Genomic DNA, 20,878 nt, shown 5'->3' with positions numbered 1-20,878 from the left:
AATCCCAATATTTTCAAAATCTAAAACAACCTACTGATATGGTGTTTGAGTGTGCTAATTATTATACTTGATTAAACATTTTATACTTTCATTTTCTTTGATTTCTTAGTATATCTTTTCTAATTAATGCCCCTGACGAATGGATTTACATAGCAAGGAATTCATCTGTTGTTTCTATGGATGTTGCTAGTCAAATTTTATGCTGTATGTGAGAAAACATCTTTGGCAAGATGATCACGTGAAATCACAATATACAATTTGCCGCAAGCAGTAGGATCTTCATGCTTAAAAAATTGGTTAAGCACATCTAATTTCATTGAAGTGATTGAATTTGTGCTGATGGTTATTGTATCTGGTTTGTCAAGGGATGGAAAGTAGAGTAAAAAGTACTACCAATGTGAAAGAACATAATCCATGACTTTGACTTCCGAGCATTATTAAATACAAACTATGATCATGTAGTTGTTCAATTGCCAGGCACAGACTTAATTCTAGTATTCTTTATTGTGGGAATTTTGAAGGGCGTCAGGAGGGTGACCATAATACCACAATTCAGAAACTACCCTCAGCAAGGCCTTCAAAGACTCTAATCTTGGTCTTTCTAGTTTCTCACATTCCAGACATGTTTAGTCCACCAAATACCAACTCCATTTCACTCCAGTTTAGAACTTCACTTACTTTCCTATTTCTCTGAGAGATGTAATGCTGCATGCATTTATGAGCTCAAGAATTGATCGCTCCACTCTAATCAGTATGCATTCTTCGAAAAGCTATTCAATGCACATCTGCGCCACTTTGTATCATGAACCAGGTCCTCCTTCATGTGTTACCCCTGATTCTTTCAAAATACTGAATTCTGGTGGTGTTTTGCAGTTGCTGGAGACCGATAAGATGAGAAATTGGCTCATCCCGTACAGAAGAAGTTGCATTCGAGCTCTTCAGCTTTTCTTGATCATCATCTTGCAGTGGTGAAATTCTCAAGGCCTGCTTGGACCTCTCTTTGTTTTTTTTTTTTTTTATATAAAGTCCTTCTTCCCTTTCTGTTGGTTGTGCCCAGCCAGCAAATAAACAAAACAAAAAAAAAAAAAGTCAAAAAGTTAAAAAAAAAAAAAAGACAAAAAAGGCAAAAAACAAAAAATGAAAGAAAGAATGGGCTGCTTGCTTCGTGGGTGTGCCCAAGAGTCCGAAGGAGAGAGAGCGCTCTCGGTGAGAGCAAAGGAGAAGAAAGAAAAAAAAAGAGCTGTCACTTTGAGATCACGATTCGAAGGCCAAACCTTTACGGAATTGGCTCAAATTTCTGTATGTTGTTCGTGAGATCAAGGGCTACAAATTGATATGTTTCATTCGTTGAGAACCTTCTCCAAATTATCTCTCATTCTCGCCAATCGGTTAGAGTTTTCTTGCTCTATTTGTGTTAATCTACCTTTGTGGTAACGAAATGTTGTTGTATTGTTGATATTGAACGTTTAGTGTGTAACTAGATAAGAACCTCTTTTTGTGTCCTATTATTCTTGGTGATTAGTGAAAATATTGGGTCGTCCGTGGTTTTTCCCACATTGGGTTTTCCACGTAAAATCTTTGTGTTGTTGTTGCCTTTGTCTCCATACTATTTCGGCATTATATTTACATATCTGAAGTTGTGTTGTTGAAATAAATTGCCAATTGTCGTTGGGGTTAAGTCAATTTCGATGGATTTAGTTTTGGGAGAAGAGATTGATCCTGAATATTTTTATTTTTTTGGGTCAAGATCCTGGATTGGGTTTGTTTGATTGTGGCCAATTGTTACCCGATGTTCCATGACACTTTCATTCTGAATTAAGTGACAACTTATCGCATGGGAAATTTGCTCAACTATGGTCGAGACACTTCATTGGATTTGTAATGTAATGCTACCAGCCCTCGCGGTGATGGACTGCCAGTCTCTTGGCGATTTGGCATTCGCGAATAACATTCAGAAGGATTTTGCAGAACATTAGCATGAACAATTTATGCGCGCTCCTCTCTCCACAGCGACTGAAATGAGGGTGAAATCCACAGAATTTCTAACGCATCGTTTTCTCCTTCCTTCACTCGCCTACTTTCCTTTTCTCTCGATTCGCACTTACTCCTTCCTCAACGAAAGTTGGATCCACATGCTGGTCATGGTCATCGCGTATGGATTACAAACAATGGAATGTCGAATGGGTGAATCATGCGTCGAGAGAGAGGGGGTCGCGACAATTCTCAGCAGAAGCAGTGTACGTGAAATCAGGGGTTTTTCAGAGAGAGAGAGAACCGGCAGACGAGTGGTTTCAGAGACGGATTGTTGGTGCGAATCGAATCGTCCAAGGAGTTTGAATTGAAGTTGGTCGAGAGAGGAGAGAGAAAATGGGGTGTTGCTTTTCGGAGGTGAGAGGAGGAGGAGGAGGCAACAATGGCGGAAACAACGACGCCGCTGACCACTTCTTCCGAGCTCGTGGTAAACTCTCTCTCTTCTCTCAAATTGAGGTTCGTTTCTCTCAAGCTGGGGCTCTGACCTTTTGGAACTCATGCGCATGACAAGAATTACATGCCGCCACAAATTTAGTGGGAATGCTTTGCATCGGTTTATTCGAAAGGGCTGCCGGTTTAGACACAAACAGTCTAACTAAGCCTTGCACTTGTACACCCTTAAACTCTTCATTTTTTCTGAAACAGAGTTTTTTGAGTACCTGAATTCTTTGTCGCCTTACAAAATCTAAACTCTTTCTTGCTGAATAAGCATAGATACAAATAGTGTCTTGATCGGGAGTCGTTCTAAAGTACCAGCTACTTTTACTATGGTTATAGATCGACTGAAGTTTTGGTTTTGTCCTAAAGTAGGAATTATGCAGATAAAAGCTCGTCCTTTTTCTTACCTTCCATGTTCATGCGTGGTAGGACAACACTTTCCCGGGTGGATTGGCTTTAGCTGTCTTGCGATCTGTAGATCATTACATCCACGGAATTTTGGAAATACAAAATGAATGCATTGGATGATCTTGTGTTTGCATCGGAATTCAAATGTTTGAATGGCATTTAAGTAATCATGACTTGCAATCAGTCATCCTTGCACTCATGCTTACTTGGGAAATATGTACTAGTCCATTCACATTACTTGGGTTTCTATTTGCCTTTTGTCTTTCCATGTTAGTAAGAGGAATCTCAATGGTATCTTGATCGGGAGGTCTCGGTGCCCTCGTTAAAGCTGAAGGACCAAGAATGTTTGGGAGACGCTAGCTATGTGCTATCAAAGGTACTTCCGGCTCAAGTAGCTATCGTGTCATTGTCCATGCTCCTGGGTTGAGTGAATTACAAGCGCAATCCGTCTAGATGTTGTCCAAAACATCTTCTCCTTCCTATTTTCTGCAGATAGTCACAAAGCAAAGTCGGAGTTTGACCCCGTAGCTTCATAACAAAAATTTGCTAGTAGGCTTGAGAAACCCGGGTACTCTCGATTGTTCGTGCTAAGGAATCCGTTGCTTCCAGGACTACCGTTGAAGTAATGTTCTGCTGCACCCTGTTGGACGATAAGGATATGTCTTCCGAAATGTGAACTCTCCAAAATCTCTCTTGAAAGGTCCCGTTTGATATATTAGTTCTTGCCATGTCTTTTCATTGCTTTAGTCTTGTCCTCCGTTGTTACTTTTTCTTAGGATCCTTTCATGAGAAATCCAGAGTAGTAGAGTCTGGGGGTTCTCTTCCAATTTGCAAAATTGAAGTTATCAACGCAAATTTTGCACATAGCCTGCAATCATATCGTCTCATTCTTACTGCACTAGTGATTTGGTATACTTTAAAACTTGTTGCAGGAGAATCCATTAGTCATTGAGTGCTTTGACTTTGATACTAGTGTGAACCATGCACTTATGGGGTAACTATGCAATTTGTAGTACTTAGGCTTTTTGTGTGTTAATTCGCTTCTCGTTTACTACAAGAAACTTGAGAAGTCCATGGCAGACTTGGAGAAACTTCACAAAAAGAGAAATGGTGCATATTTCACTTTACCAGCTCCTCATTATAGCCATGAAAAGGTGTCTGGCATTCTTAAATAGCTTAATACTCTTCATTCTGATGAGCCCTTTGACCAGGTTTATAACTTCTTTGTATAGGTTCTCAAGAGTCAAGCTTTTCTTGGATCAATTCCGTGAGAAGCAACAATACTGCTTTCTTCATTACATATCAAGTGGTTTTTAATTTTGCTTTCACGGTTACAGTCAACTTTACAGGTACATGATCGTTTGGATATTTGGTTATCCTATAGAACTTTATTATCTCTTTGATGCTTGATCTCATTTCATTCTGATGCTTCTGGACTTTTTAGCTTCAAATGGAAATCCCAGAAATCTAGATTCCTTGCATCACTTTGATCCTTCAGGAAGATACAATTCCTCCCAGCAATTATTCTTTTAATTTGCCTCTTAAGCCTGGTCACTTGTGACGATTTTACTGAAGCCTTTTGATGACGTTACAATATAGAATCACCTAAAATATACTTCAAAGTTAAATTTTCTAATAGATTAATCGGTTGACATGTTTTTTCCCTCCTTGTACGTTCTAATGTGTCACCATTTGACATGCCTTTCCTTTCCTTATGATTTTCATAGATTATTTACTTAGTAATTTGTGGTGCCAACATTTTAAGCTATAATGGAAGGTGGAGAAGTGACTCAGCATTATGATTCGGGTAGACGTTTACTGCATGGGGATTTGGAGGAAGGACTTACGATGATACTGTATCACACTATTTTAAATTGAATGGACGTTCAGATGGCTATGAGGTAGGCGGATGCAATGCAATTGTGTAGGCCATGGTACTTGTGATCATATTGAAAAGCTTATTAGCTGAAAGAAAAGACCGGCAGAAACAAGGCCATCCTGTCATATTAAGAAATTTTTCTTGGAATCTCCTTCGAGAATGGATAAATGAGTTGAGTTTATCCAAAAGATTAAGCTCTTAATCTATTAGTGGTATTTTGACCCAAAACAAAAAGGCCTGCTTGTGGTATTATACATTATAGGTCCAATTTGGGCTCGATGAAAGGATCTAGGTAGGTAAGCCTTAAGATGAGAATTCTTGTCGCGAAGTTCAACATAGAGAATTTTTATGGAAAGAAAGACCCCAATTCAATTGGACCAAATCAAAGTGCAAATTGATTAGACTAGATCAGCGGTTTCCTCCTTGAGCCCAGTCCCCATAACTAGGCCTTCTCTATCTTGTTATGTTGAGCTTGATATGTGTTGGTGCTTGAACATTTAGACCCGATATTGATTGATCGGCCCATCGGTCTAGTCTAAAATGAATATTAAAAATCAAACTTCAAAGTGTTTCTTTTTTTTAAGGGAAAATTGTGGAAGTTGGTCTCTTTTTTAAGAGTCCAATTGTCACGACCCGAACCCTACGAGCCGTCGATATCCCACCCGGCCACGACTATGTACAGTTCTCTAGGATCCAAGGGCCAACAAAATAAAATTTCGCGGAAGCAACAACAATCTCCGTTCAGAAAACCAATAATACTACGATAACTTGGGATGGTAAAAAACACACATATGTACATATATACATAGTTATTACAAACTGTCAAACCTAGGGCTTCAAAGGCCACTATACAAGCCCGTGATCACCTATAACAAAAGACATGTGGTCGAAGCCCGCTACACAACCAAAATACAACACTCTATAAAAACTAAGAGGCCATCTATCCTAATCCTCGTCTTCGCTATACAGCACAAACCGGTATTGGGCTGCCAGCTCGTCCTCATCCAAATCTGGAGACCGCTCGGCATCCGAAGGTTCCACAACTTCGCCATCTTCTTTTGCAAGTACCGCAGCTACGGGGTTGGGCGCCAAAACTTTAGGTGCAGTATCGGGATTCACCACCACTCCATCCGGAGATGCAGCATTCGCAGGATCGTACTCCCCGACTCCATTAAAGGGAATATCGAAACAGCTTAATGGTCCCACGGTCGGGTCCCCGTGGCGATAAGTCCATGCCACGTATGTCCGGGGCTCCCGGTAGAGCCCTCCGGTGTTTACCCAAATGTAGTACCGTACCTATAATAGACTTGGTCCTCCCCGACAGGATACTCTGTCACCTGCGTATCCATGTCCCGAGGAATACCGAACTTCGGAGGCGGAACACTCATGGCTGAGGTGGAGGGTCCGAAATAAACAACAAGCTCACGACAGGGTGAGATAAAATCTCGGTAGGAAAATCTCTAACCCTAGATCGGTTCGCTAGTGCCTCCGGACACAACTTAGGTGAGCAACAATTTCCAACAACTCTTTCTTTCTTTTTTTTTTTAACCAAAAATTCCACCAAGGAATTAAATTCCAAAAAATTCCATTCTTTCTCTCAAAATTCTCACACCTTCTGAAAAATTCTACGTTACTCTCGTTTCGGCGTTCCACGCCTCGGTCCGACAATAAAATATTCTATGTGCTCCGGGGCCCGTGTTTAACACATCGGACCATAATATAAATATCCACATTACTCCGAAAATTTTCACGTTACTCCGAAAATATTCCACGCTACTCCAAAATATTTCACGTTACTCCGAAAATATTCCACGTTACTCCAGAATATTCCACGTTACTCCAAAAATATTCTACATTACTCCAGAATATTCCACATTACTCCACCGCCATCATATAAGTTCATAACATTGAGCCTCGGACCTTTATAGAACACGGCTCTACTTATATATACCAGGGTCTCAGACACAAAGGAATACGACCCACAAATCTCGGTCTCGGACACATAGGAACACGACCGGATTAAGTCTCGGACAATTACACGAACACGACTCACTTTGGTCTCGGACGACTTAATTGAACATGACTTTCATACTTTCTCGGTTTCAGACAATCGGACGAATACGGCTCACGTTGGCCTCAGACGACTTGATTGAATGCGACCCTCACATTTTCTTGATCTCAGACAATCAGACGAATATGGCTCACTTTGGCCTCGGACGACTTGATTGAATACGACCCTCATATTTTCTCGGTCTCGGATAATCGGACGAATACGGCTCACTTTAACCTCAGATGACTTGATTGAATATGACCCTCACATTTTCTGAGAATAAATCGGGACCACGTGATTCGCTCACGTTAGAGAATTAATAATTCGGCGCCACCCAATTAATTCACGCTAATCCATAGATTAATCCAGATCACCCGATCAATTTATGCTACCATAGAATCCAATCCACGCCATGCGACCATATTATGCTAATGTAGCAATATATAAATACCGTACGATTAAAATTATACTAACGTGAGAATTTATCGTGGCTGAACAATAATAATTTTCTAACGTGAAATTAATTTACGACTATAGTATTAAACTATAATAATGCCATATTTAACTAACACCATGGCATAACAACATTGTGTCACATAAAATTAACTATAGTTAAAATATAATCTAACCATGGTTCAAAAATTAACTAGAGTCAATAACTAACCTAACCATAGTTAAATAATAGCATAAAGTAACTAGAGCTAGGCATAAAGTAACCATGGTCCAACTTTGACCACACAAATCCTCTTGACTTTACTATTCACTTCAAGAACATGTTTCTCTCTCCTCCTTCATGCAAATTTTCGGCCACCTCCATTCCAAGCTCAATTCCAACAATTTTCTTCATCAAAATTTCACAAATTCATGATCTCTTAGCAACCTTACTGCCTAATTTAGGTTTAAAAATAATCCTACCTCAAACACTAGCAAAAACCTTCGTTGAACGGTTGAGAAAAACTTGAATCAAGCGGCGATTCCAGGACGGCCGGCGACTCGACGACGATCTAGCAACTCCAAGCGATCCAAAGCGATACCGGTGAAAGCTTGAAGAATTTTAGGTGAGGATGGTGGTGGAGTAGAGAATTCGGCCAAGAGAGAGAGAGAGAGAGAGAGTGAGCTAGAGAGAGAAGGTTCTTGAAAAATGAAGAGGAAGAAGGCCAAAATAATAACTAATATAGGTTAGAATAATTATTTGGGTCCACAAAGTCAAGAGGGGTAAAAAAAAATAATTTTCCTCTCCACAAAGACTAGTCAATCTCGGCCAAAGGGAAAAAATGGCCAAAATACCCTTCGATCCAAGTGAAAAATGGGGTATTTTTCGAAGGCAAATGGGTCTTTTTCCATTTCCAGTCCAAATCTATTTTTCCCGAACTTCTTTGGGGTGAACCGCGAAGGAATTGCACACTAGATGAGGAAACGTCCAAAATTTATTTATTGAAACCTCTGAAGGTCCGACATCAAATTCTAAAGCTCGATTCGCGATCAATCTCGATCGATAGAATTTTCAGCGTATCTCAAACTAACGGGCGGCTTTTAGGAGTTACGCGTATCGACCCGTGATTAAAATCACGTTTAAGAATTACTCGAGCCATGGTGACCTTGGTTGTCATTCAATTGCGAGGCTCAATCACTAGTCCCGATGAACACGATCGTTAGAAAATAATTCAGGAACGTTCGGAACCCATACGAGGTCGAACGGAATCACACGTGAACCAAGCATATGGTATTATCCAAATCGTTCCTAAATTATTCTAGGATCGGCCTATATTGGTCCAAAATATTCTCTCGACAATTTTCATGGCCAAAGAGTCAGTCTATGACCAAGTTCTTAGGTCCACGTACTTGATTTTCCTAGCTAGCCATTCCCATTTGGTTAGTCTGCTCAAGATGGACTATTCCCGAGTGAGATTAAACTGAATTACATCAATGAGATTTTTCATTTATTCAAGGCTTCAAAATGAGCTAGATTACGGGATGTCACAATTCTTCCCCCCTCACAAAAATTTTATCCTCGAAATTAACAACAAAACGTATCTATTCAAACAAGTGGGGGTGCGGTTGCCTCATCGTTTCTTCATTTTCCCAGGTTGCCCCTTTTGTTCCCATACAACCTTTACCAGTGGAATTGTCTTATTCCTCAGAACTTGTTCCTTTATGTCTTCTATTCGCACTAGCCTCTCCACGTAGAATACTCTTTCATCAACTTCCACGACTTCCCGATCCAAGATATGAGTTGGGTCCGGCTCATACTTCCTCAACATAGACACGTGGAAAACGTTATGAACTTGGGACAAGTTCGGCGGCAAGGCAAATTGATAAGCTAACGTCCCAATCCGTTCTAGGATTTTAAATGGACCTACATACCTTGGACTTAATTTTCCTTTCTTCCCAAACCAAGATAAGCCTCGCATCGGCGACACCTTAAGGAAAACGTGATCTCCCACCTGGAATTCGAACGGTCTACGTCGTCTATCCGCATAACTCTTCCGATGACTCTGGGCGCTCTTTAGCCTTTCTCCGATCACTTTCATTGCCTCAACGGATTGCTGAACCAGCTCTGGTCCCGTTATGCTTCTCTCGCCAATTTCATCCCAACATACTGGAGTTACGTAAGCTCTGTCATACAACGCTTCAAATGGTGCCATTCCGATACTCTGCTGGAAGCTATTGTTGTAGGCAAACTCTACTAAATGCAGCTGTTCTTCCCAGCCCCCTCTAAAATCTATCACACATGCTCTCAACATATCCTCAAGGGTCTGAATTGTTCTCTCCGACTGTCCGTCTGTCTGATGATGATAGGCGGTGCTAAACCGCACTTGGGTTCCCATGGCATTCTGAAGACTTTTCCAGAAAGTAGTAGTAAACTTGGGGTCTCTATCCGATGTAATGGTTACTGGCACTCCATGCAGTCAAACTATCCGACGCATATACAACTCAACATACTTTTCCATTGCGAAGTCCTTTTGCACTGCCAGAAAATGTGTAGACTTAGTCAATCTATCGACTATCACCCAAATCGAATCGTGCCCTCTCTGGCTCCTCGGTAACCTCATAACGAAGTTCATGGTAACGTGTTCCCATTTCCACTCGTGAATTTCCAGTTGTCGAAGTAAATCTCCAGGCTTGCAATGTTGTGCCTTTACTTGCTGGCACGTCAAAGATTTTGCTACATGCTTGGTCACATCTACTTTCATCCCATTCCACCAACAATGCTAACGTAGGTTCTTATACATTTTGGTGCTGCGTAGATGCACACTGTAGCTACTTCGATGAGCTTCTGACAAAATTTTCTCCTTAAGCTCCACATCATTCGGGACACATAGACGTCCACGAAATTTCAGGATTCCGTCCTTGGCCACTTGAAATTCAGGTTTCCTCTTGGTGGCATCCATCTCCAAAATTTTCTGAATGTCGGGATCCATTGATCGCAACGCTTTAATCCTCGCCCGAATCTCTAGCTCAATCCTCAGAGTTGCCGGTAGACTTGAGAGATTGCAAACTTCCAACTTAAACTCCGAATCTCTCAACTCTTCCAATAAAGTCCACTCTTTAACCAATAAATGCGCCATGCTCGACTTCCGACTCGGAGCATCCGCTACTTTATTCACTTTTCCAAGGTGATATAAAATGTCGCAATCATAGTCCTTTAGTAATTCCATCCAACGTCGCTGTGTCATATTCAATTCTTTTTGAGAGAACAAATACTTTAAACTCTAATGATCCGTATAAATCTGAAACTTTTCTCCCCACAAATAATGCCTCCATATCTTCAACGCAAAAACAATCGCCGCAAGCTCTAAATCATGCGTTGGATAGTTCCGCTCATGAGGCCTCAACTGCCGCGACGCATATGCATCCACCCTACCATGTTGCATTAATATGCATCCGAGTCCCTTTAGCGAAGCATCACTATAAATCTCAAATCTTCCAGGACCCGATGGTATCATGAAACCTGGTGCCGTCGTCAACCCGTGCTTCAGTTCTTGGAAACTCCTCTCGCACTTATCTGTCCATTCAAAGCGAGTTTCCTTCTTCGTTAGCCGCGTCAGTGGAATAGCTATCGAAGAAAAATTTTCCACGAATCGGCGATAATACCCTACCAAGCCTAGAAAACTTCGGACCTCCGTAACAGACGTCGGTCTTGGCCAATTCACCACAGTCTCAATTTTCGTCGGATGTGCTGAGATTCCATTCCCAAAGACGATGTGTCCAAGAAATGCTACTCGATCGAGCCAAAATTCACACTTGCTAAATTTGGCATAAAGAGCGTGTTCCCTTAAAGTCCGTAGAATTGTGCTCGGATGGTGTTCATGTTCCTCCAAACTCCTCGAGTATACTAAAATATCATCGATAAACACGATGATAAATTGATCCAAGAATTCTCTGAACACCCGATGCATCATATCCATAAAGGCAGCTGGGGCATTGGTCGATCTAAAAGGTATATTTGTAAACTCATAATGCCCATATCCGGTACGGAAAGCGGTCTTCGGTATGTCCTCCTTCTTGATCCTCAACTGGTGATAGCCCGTCCTCAAATCAATCTTAGAAAATATTGAAGTGCCTTGCAATTGATCGAACAAGTCATCTATCCTTGGTAATGGATACTTGTTCTTAATGGTCACTTGATTCAACTACCGGTAGTCAATGCGTAATCGCAATGACCCGTCCTTTTTCCTCACAAATAGCACTGGCGCTCCCCAAGGCGATGCACTGGGGTGGATAAATCCTTTATCCAGCAATTCTTGCATCCGAACCTTCAATTCCTTCAACTCTGAGAGGGACATTCAGTACGGCGCCTTGGAAATGGGTTCCGTCCCCGGTGCTAATTCAATCACGAACTCCACTTCTCGTTCGGGTGGCAATCTCGGCAATTCTTGAGGAAAGACATCGGGATAATCGCGCACCACGGCTATATCCTCTAGCCTCGGTCCTTCAATCGACAAATCTACCACAACAGCCAAATATCCTTGGCATCCGTCGTCCAACAACTCGGTCACTTCTAGTGACGAGATCAGAGGAATCGAGATTCCTCCTCAACTTCCCACAAACTCAAATCTAGGATGACCAATAGGATTAAATTGGATCACCCTGCTACCACGATCAAAAACAACTCTTTGTCTTCCTAGCCAATCCATTCCAATTATGACGTCATAGTCATGCATAGTCAAAACTGCTACGTCTATTAATTCTTCTCTACCGCCAATGACTATCTTACATCCAGTACACCCTAGTGTAACCAATACTTTATCCTTTAAGGGTGTAGTTACGTGTAACATTACTTCTAACAGTTTTAACTCAATCCCAGCTAATTCCACAAATTAAGCATATACAAATGAATGGGATGTTCCGGAATCAAATAAAGCATATGCAGCATGATCACATAAGGAGACCGTACACGTGATCATGCCGGGCGCATTCTCCGCCTCATTACGCGCTACCGCATACACTCTCCCTTACGCCGGCGGTCTGTTCTGGTTATTCTGTGGAGCGGCTCTAATATGAGGTCTCGCCCGGGGTCTTTGGGGCTGAAATCGCTGTTGCGGGGCTAGCTCTGGGCAACTCCTTATATGATGATCAAGAATATATACCAGAATATTTCACGTTACTCTACCGCCATCATATAAGTTCATAACATTGAGCCTCGGACCTTTATAGAACACGACTCTACTTATATATACCGGGGTCTCGGACACAAAGGAATACGACCCACAAATCTCGGTCTCGGACACATAGGAACACGACCGAATTAAGTCTCGGACAATTAGTCGTAGACGACTCACCGTGGTCTTGGACGACTTAATTGAACATGACTTTCATACTTTCTCGGTCTCAGACAATCGGACGAATACGGCTCACTTCGGCCTCGGGCGACTTGATTGAATACGACCCTCATATTTTCTCGGTCTCAAACAATCGGACGAATACGGCTCACTTTGGCCCCAGACGACTCGATTAAATACGACCCTCACATTTTCCGAGAATAGATCGGGACCACGTGATTCGCTCACGTTAGAGAATTAATAATTCGGGGCCACCCGATTAATTCAAGCTAATCCATAGATTAATCCGGACCACCCGATCAATTTATGCTACCATAGAGTCCAATCCACGCCATGCGACCATATTATGCTAACGTAGCAATATATAAATAACGTACGATTAAAATTATACTAACGTGGGAATTTATCGGGGCCGAACAATAATAATTTTCTAACGTGTAATTAGTTTACGACTATAGTACTAAACTATAATAATGCCATTTTTAACTAACACCATGGCATAACAACATTGTGTCACATAAAATTAACTATAGTTAAAATATAATCTAACCATGGTTCAAAAATTAACTAGAGTCAACAACTAACCTAACCATAGTTAAATAATAGCATAAAGTAACTAGAGTTAGGCATAAAGTAACCATGGTCCAACTTTGACCACATAAATCCTCTTGACTTTACTATTCACTTCAAGAACATGTTTCTCTCTCCTCCTTCATGCAAATTTTCGGCCACCTCCATTCCAAGCTCAATTCCAACAATTTTCTTCATCAAAATTTCACAAATTCATGGTCTCTTAGCAACCTAACCGCCTAATTTTGGTTTAGAAATAATCCTACTTCAAAAACTAGCAAAAATCTCCATTGAACAGTTGAGAAAAGCTTGAATCAAGCGGCGATTCCGACGGTCCTTGCACGGCCGGCGACTCGACAACGATCTAGCAACTCCAAGCGATCCAAAGCGATACCGGTGAAAGCTTGAAGAATTTTAGGTGAGGATGGTGGTGGAGTAGAGAATTCAGCCAAGAGAGAGAGAGAGAGAGAGAGAGAGAGAGAGAGAGAAAGTGACCTAGAGAGAGAAGGTTCTTGAAAAATGAAGAGGAAGAAGGCCAAAATAATAACTAATATAGGTTAGAATAATTATTTGGGTCCACAAAATCAAGAGGGGTAAAAAAAATAATTTTCCTCCCCACAAAGACTAGTCAATCCCTGCCAAAGGGAAAAATGGCCAAAATACACTTCGATCCAAGTGAAAAATGGGGTATTTTTCGAAGGCAAATGAGTCTTTTCCCATTCCCAGTCCAAATCTATTTTTCCCGAACCTCTTTGGGGTGAACCGTGGAGGAATTGCACACTGGATGAGGAAACGTCCAAAATTTATTTATTGAAAACCCTAGAGGTCCGACGTCAAATTCCGAAGCTCGATTCGCGATCAATCTCGATCGATAGAATTTTCAACGTATCTCAAACTAACGGGCGGCTTTTAGGAGTTACGCGTATCGACCCGTGATTAAAATCACATTTAAGAATTACTCGAGCCATGGCGACCTTGGTTGTCATTCAATTGCGATGGTCAATCACTAGTCCCGATGGACTCGATCGTTAGAAAATAATTCAGGGACGTTCGGAACCCATACGAGGTCGAACGGAATCACCCATGAACCAAGCATAGGGTATTATCCAAATCGTTCCTAAATTATTCTAGGATCGGCCTATAGTGGTCCAAAATATTCCCTCGACAATTTTCATGGCCAAAGAGTCCGTCCATGACCAAGTTCTTAGGTCCACGTACTTGATTTTCCTAGCTAGCCATTCCCATTTGATTAGTCTGCTCAAGATGGACCATTCCCGAGTGAGATTAAACTGAAATACATCAATGAAACTTTTTATTTATTCAAGGCTTCAAAACGAGCCGGATTACGGGATGTCACACCAATTATGCCCTTCAAAAAATAATCATTGTTGCTGCACTTCGCAGATGCTTGAAGGTATATGAGGGGGTTTAAAGTGGAAAATGACAACTAGTGGTTGTGAATTAACCATCTGCTCTGCTTGGTGGTACAAAGAGATGGCAAAATGAATCTAGAATCTATATTTTAACCCATATTGAATGATGTGGGTCATAATAAGTGATCTTAAGTTTTTTTTTTTAAAAAAAATCATAAGTGAGTTACTTAAAGATTTGAAAGAGGTGTATTAAGCATATTTAATAGAAAATTTAGCGAATTGTGCTGGCGTGAGATAATAACTTGAACCAATCAACCAATCAAAAGTATCCATCATCGAAATAGGTACATTAACAGGCGCTCAATAACCTAGCAATTATGTGCCAGCTTTGTCCAGTGCTTTGAGAAAAAACTTTTTCATTGCAAAAATTGAGGCATTTTGAAAAATCTGATAAATAAGACGATGGAGGAAAAAAAAAAGGCATCCTGAAAAGTCCTAAAAAGATCAAATTAGACAAGAGACGATCAAATTAACGAGTAAGAACTTTGAACAATTCAGAGAATCTAGAAGCCACCAGACTTGAATTTTATTGGCAGTAGACACGAAAAACAAACCGGACGTGACAAGTCGGTCGTCCACCACCACCGTTCTCTCATAGACTTTTCAAAGACGATGTCCGATGCAAATGTGATTGAACCGACAAGCATGGCCCTACTAGACTTACCCAGTTTTAATCATTTCATATCTCTGGACATTCGGTTTTGGATTTTCACTAGCATTGTTTCTTCTTTATATCTTTGGTTCCTTCTCTCCTCTAAATTCGTCGACATTAAGAATACGAAATCATGTTCCTATTTACTATCTTTGCTTCTCTAGCTGTAGAGGGAAATTGGTTGTAGCTATCTACGGAGTGCTATGTCCGTGAAAATTCTAGAAAGGGATAACCTTGATGCATTGGAAGATCTTAATGCTTGTGTAAGAACTTGAATCTTAAATGAACATTTAAGTGAACATGCACTTCCTTTTCAAAAATTTTGGGCTGATAAGGCTTTATGGATTGCTCCGATCCTTCGCACTCCACATTTCTAGTATGATATTTTCCTTATTTTCTCCTTTACATGTGCACTAGATATTCTTTCTGGGAAAATTGTCAAAAAAGTCCTAAACCTATTGCACTTTTATCAATTCAATCATAAACCTTTTAATTTTACCGATTCAGTCCTAAACCTTTTCAACTTTTATCAATTCAGTCCTTCCGGCCAATTGATGCTGAAAAAAATGCTTATGTGAATTCTTAGTCAACGCCGGCCATCCTACGTGGCCGATCCGACGCTGACATGGATGCCGGAAATTGAAAACGGCGATGTTTGTTTTTTTTTTTCTTTGTGTTCGTATCTAGGGCAAATTGCCCCACATCAGAACACAACGAACCCTACTTTGCTCACCACAAATCTACTCCTCGACAACGGATGACGGGCCACGGCCGTCAGATGCTAGACATCATGTCCCTTTTCTTTCTTAAGTGTGAGTACCAAACCAAGGCCAACCATTGCCAATTGATACATGACCACCTCTTTTAAAAAATCAAAGTTTCGTCACCAATTCTAGCCCAGGCTTAGGCGATAGTTGAGGCATTGAAGCATTTCAGATGTTGAAGCGAAGAGCAATTGTACTTAGAAAATATAGCTAGAAATTCTCGACCGTAGAGTAATTAATAAATGATTATATTTTATCGCGTGCGCATCGTAGCTTAGAAAAAGAGACGTTACCCTCTATCACACCACACCCCACCAAAATTGTCTTTATCCGATGGTCATTTGCAATTATTGATCCTGGCTAAGCAGGACAAAATAGAACTACACGGTGAGGAGTTCCGTCTCATCATTTCCGAATATCCCCCACTTTGATTTGCAATTACAAAGGAGAAGAAAGAAAAAATCTTCGATGTCTGGAGGAAGGGCTTGTTTTCCTGGCCTTGGTCTGCAGGTGAGGATTGAAGAAAATAAGTTAACAACAGCTTTGGCTGGTGGTATATAGATATGCCAAAATAGATCTAAAACTCATATTTTAACTCATATTTAATGATGTATGTCATAAATAAGTTGCCTTATATTTTAAAAGCAAGCTTAAATGAGTCATAAATTGATTACTTAACGACTTTATGGGTCTTAAATGGGATTCAAATGGGTCATAAATGGATTGCCAAATTATCTTAAGTAAGTCATAATAAATAGTTCTTTTTTATTTTTTATAATTTTTTATTTTTTTTTCTTTTTTCTTGTATTTTAATGAAATCTGGCAAGGGCCGCGACCCTTGCTAATGTTTGGTGAGGGCTTCATGGCCCTTGCCAGACCTGGATGGCTGGATTTAGAAGGGAAAAAAAAGAAGAATGCAAAAATACAAAAGTTATAATTTATTTACTTTATTTGTTGATTTTTTTTAAGTTACAAGATTGTGCACAGTCTTTTAGCAATGTATTTTTTTTAATTCATAAGAAATAAATTTTCCTACATTGAATTAAATATGAAAATATTTTAACAATATGAGTTAGATATAGGTTGGATATGAGTTGAGAAATTTGTATGCAGTAAATGGAACACAAATGAGTTATATGGGTCAATTTGGATCCGACCATTTATGACTCGACCCGACCCACCCGTTTGGCAGATTTAACGGTATAGTGGGACTTAAGTAACGGGGAACTTCCTCGGGCAATAAAATCACAAGCAAACATATTTTGTACTGAGACAATTCATCGTTCTTGACCGAGACTGCTCCATTTATCTTAATGACAACGTTACCATGTTAGAATGCATCACGTAATTTGCAGTTTTGTGCTTAAATGGTCCAAATGCCCATTTCTATTCATAGGGAGGAGTAAAGGTAACTGAGGGTTTCATTAGAGTGTATGAGTTTGGGTAATTGACATGTCTCCATAATAAAAGATGCGGAACTTCCAATTTTCTGCTCCACTTTCAAGGATCGATTGGGAAATGTCATTGCCAGTAATAATATTACAATGATGAGTGCTATCTAGTATTTAAAAGGGGCCTATCAACTATCAAGCATATTTAACAGAAAATTTTGCTATTGTACTGGCGTAAGATGATGGCTTGAGGCAATCAGCCAACCGAAAGTATTCATCATCAGATTAGGTACATTAATTATAGAGCTAAACGCACTCAATAACCTAATAATTCTACGCTAGCTTTGTCCAGTGCTATGAGAAATACTTCAAATGGTTTTGAAAATTCTTATAAATAGAGCGGCGGAGGAAAAAGAAGGCGTCCCAAAAAGATCAAATTAGATGAGGGACGACTGAATTGACGAGCTAGAACTTTGAACAACTCAAAGAGACTAAAGCCGCCGGACTTGAATTTTATCCACAGCAGACAGAAAAAACACTCAAGACGTGACAAGTCACACGTTCACTCCCTTTCTCTCTTTGGACTTGTCCAAAGTGAAAGTGACTGCGCACTGAGGAAAGCATCTTGAAATTCTAAGTCCCTACACCCATTCGTAATCATTTCATATCTTTTGACATTGGTTTCTGGATGTTCACTAACATTGTTTCTTCTTTGTGTCTTTGGTTTCTTTCCCCCTCTAAATTCGACATTATTAAGAATTCGAAGTCGTGATACCTTTTTATTATCTTCGTTTCTTTAGCTGCAAAGGTAGATTGGCCTTGGCTGTCTTGTGGCCTATGGAGTGCTATGTCCATGTGATTGTGGACAAAAAACAAATGAATGCATTGGAGGATCTTACCGTTGTGTAGGGACTAGATAGTTAAATGGAAATTAAGTAATCAAGACTTGAAATCATGCTAATTGTTGAGATATCGACTAGTCCTATCAGATTACTTTGGTTTATATTTGCCTTTTGTCTTTCCGTTTCTGTGTGAGGTAGAGGAAATGTGACATCCTATAATCCGGCTCGTTTTGAAGTCTTGAATAAATGAAAAGTCTCATTGATGTATTTCAGTTTAATCTCACTTAGGAATGGTCCATCTTGAGCAAACTAACCAAATGGGAATGGCTAGCTAGGAAAATCAAGTACGTGGACCTAATAACTTGGTCATGGACTGACTCTTTGGCCATGAAAATTGTCAAGGGAATATTTTGGACCAATATAGGCCGATCTTGGAATAATTTAGGAACGATTTGGATAATACCTACACTTGGATCACGGGTGATTCCGTTCAACCTCGTATGGGTTGCGAACGTCCCTGAATTATTTTCTAACGATCGTGTCCATCGGAACTAGTGATTGACCCTCGCAATTGAATGACAACCAAGGTCGCCATGGCTCGAGTAATTCTTAAACGTGATTTAATCACGGGTCGATACGTGTAACTCCTAAAAGCCGCCCGTTAGTTTGAGATACGCTGAAAATTCTATTGATCGAGATTGGTCGCGAATCGAGCTTCAAAATTTGACGTCGGACCTTCAGGGGTTTCAATAAATAAAAATTTTGGACGTTTCCTCATCCTGTGTACAATTCCTTCACGGTTCGCCCCAAAGAGGTTCAGGAAAAAGTAAATTTGGACTGGATATGGGAAAGGACCCATTTGCCCTCGAAAAATACCCCATTTTTCACTTGGAACGAATGGTATTTTGGCCATTTTCCACTTTGGCTGAGTGTGACTAGTCATTGTGGGGAGAAAATTATTTTTTTTCCCTCTTGACTTTGTGGACCCAATTAATTATTCTTAACCTATATTATTTATTATTTTGGCCATCTCCTTCTTCATTATCCAAGAACACACACTCTCTCTCTAGCTCATTTTTCTCTCTCTCTCCCTCACTTGGCCGAATTCACTCTCTCTCACCCTCCATTGCCGAAAATTCCTCAAGCTTTCACCGGAGTCGCTTTGGGTCGCTTGGAGTCCCTAGATCGTCGACGAGTCGCCGGCCGTGCAAGGATCGCCGGAATCGCCGGTTGGTTCGAGCATTTCCTCAACCGTTCAATGGAGGTTTTTGCGAGTTTTTGAGGTAGGATTGTTTCAAAACCTAAATTAGGTGGTTAGGTTGCTAAGAGACCATAGATTTGTGAAATTTTGATGAAGAAATTGGTGAATTTGAAGTTGAATTCGTGCTGGCCGAAAATTGCTGATTTGGAGGAGAGAGAAGCTTGTTCTTGAGATGAATAGTAATTGCAAGAGGATATTGGTTTGTTCAAAGTTTGACCATGGTTACTTTACTAACTCTAGTTACTTTATGTCCAACTATAGTTACTTTATACTATTATTTAATCATGGTTAGGTTAAATATTGACTCTAGTTAATTTTGAACCATGGTTAGTTTATATATTAGCTAGGGTTACTTTTATGTGACATAAAGTTGTTATGCCATAGTACTAAATAAATGTGGCATTAGTACTATAGTTTAGTACTATAGTAGAATTATTTTGCACGTTAGAAAATTATTATTGTTTGGCCCCGATAATTCCCACGTTAGTATAATTTTAATTGCACGTTATTCATATATTGCTACGTTAGCATAATATGGTCGCATGACGTGGATTGGATACTATGGTAGTATTAATTGTTCGGGTAGTCTGGATTAATATTTGGATTAGTGTGAATTAATCGGGTGATCCCGAATTATTAATTCTCTAACGTGAGTGAATCACGTGGTCTCGAACTATTCTGAGAAAATATGAGGGTCGTATTCAATCAAGTCATCCGAGGCCAAAGTGAGCCGTATTCGTCTGATTGTCCGAGACCGAGGAAATGTGAGGATCATATTCAATCAAGTCGTCTGAGGCCAAAGTGAGCCATATTCGCCTGATTGTCCGAGACCGAGAAAGTATGAAAGTCGTGTTCAATTAAGTCGTCCGAGACCAAAGTGAGTCGTGTTCGACTAATTGTCCGAGACTTAATCCGGTCGTGTTCCTATGTGTGCGAGACCGAGATTTGTGGATCGTATTCCTATGTGTTTGAGACCTTGATATATATATATATATATATATATATATATATATAGCAGTGTTCCATAAAGGTCCGAGGCTCAATATTATGAACTTATATGATGTCGGTGGAGAAACGTGGAATATTCTGGAGAAACGTGGAATATTCCGTAGTGACATGGAATATTTTCGGAGTAATGTGGAATATTTTCGGAGTAACGTGGAAATTTTCGGAGTAATGTGGACATTTATATTATGGCCTGGTGTGTTAAAAATGGGCCCTGGAGCACGTAGAATATTTGAGAAGGTGTGAGAATTTTCGGAAAAAGAATGGAATTTTCTGGAATTTAATTGTGGAATTTTTGGGTAAGAAAGAAAGAGTTGTTGGAAATTGTTGCTCGCCTAGATTGTGTTTGGAGGCACTAGTGGCCCGATCTA

The 20,878-nt window shown here is 40.2% G+C and overlaps 2 protein-coding genes and 1 pseudogene across 2 annotated transcripts in view; all 3 read left to right on the top strand.

The window, feature by feature from the left end:
• LOC115751677 (protein BONZAI 3-like) overlaps nt 1-20,878 on the top strand; it is a 1,030,407-nt gene that overhangs the window by 212,901 nt on the left and 796,628 nt on the right. The window lies entirely within an intron of this gene.
• Nucleotides 1-20,878, top strand: part of LOC115734376 (probable disease resistance protein At4g27220) — a 176,897-nt gene that overhangs the window by 118,345 nt on the left and 37,674 nt on the right.
• The window catches only part of LOC115734452, a 116,184-nt pseudogene continuing 97,673 nt past the window's right edge, over nt 2,368-20,878 (top strand).

The sequence above is a fragment of the Rhodamnia argentea genome, chromosome 6, assembly GCF_020921035.1.
Source record: "Rhodamnia argentea isolate NSW1041297 chromosome 6, ASM2092103v1, whole genome shotgun sequence".
NCBI classification, from domain to species: domain Eukaryota; kingdom Viridiplantae; phylum Streptophyta; class Magnoliopsida; order Myrtales; family Myrtaceae; genus Rhodamnia; species Rhodamnia argentea.
The sequence above is the reverse complement of the archived record's forward strand: the minus strand, read 5'-3'. Positions and strand labels throughout refer to the sequence as shown.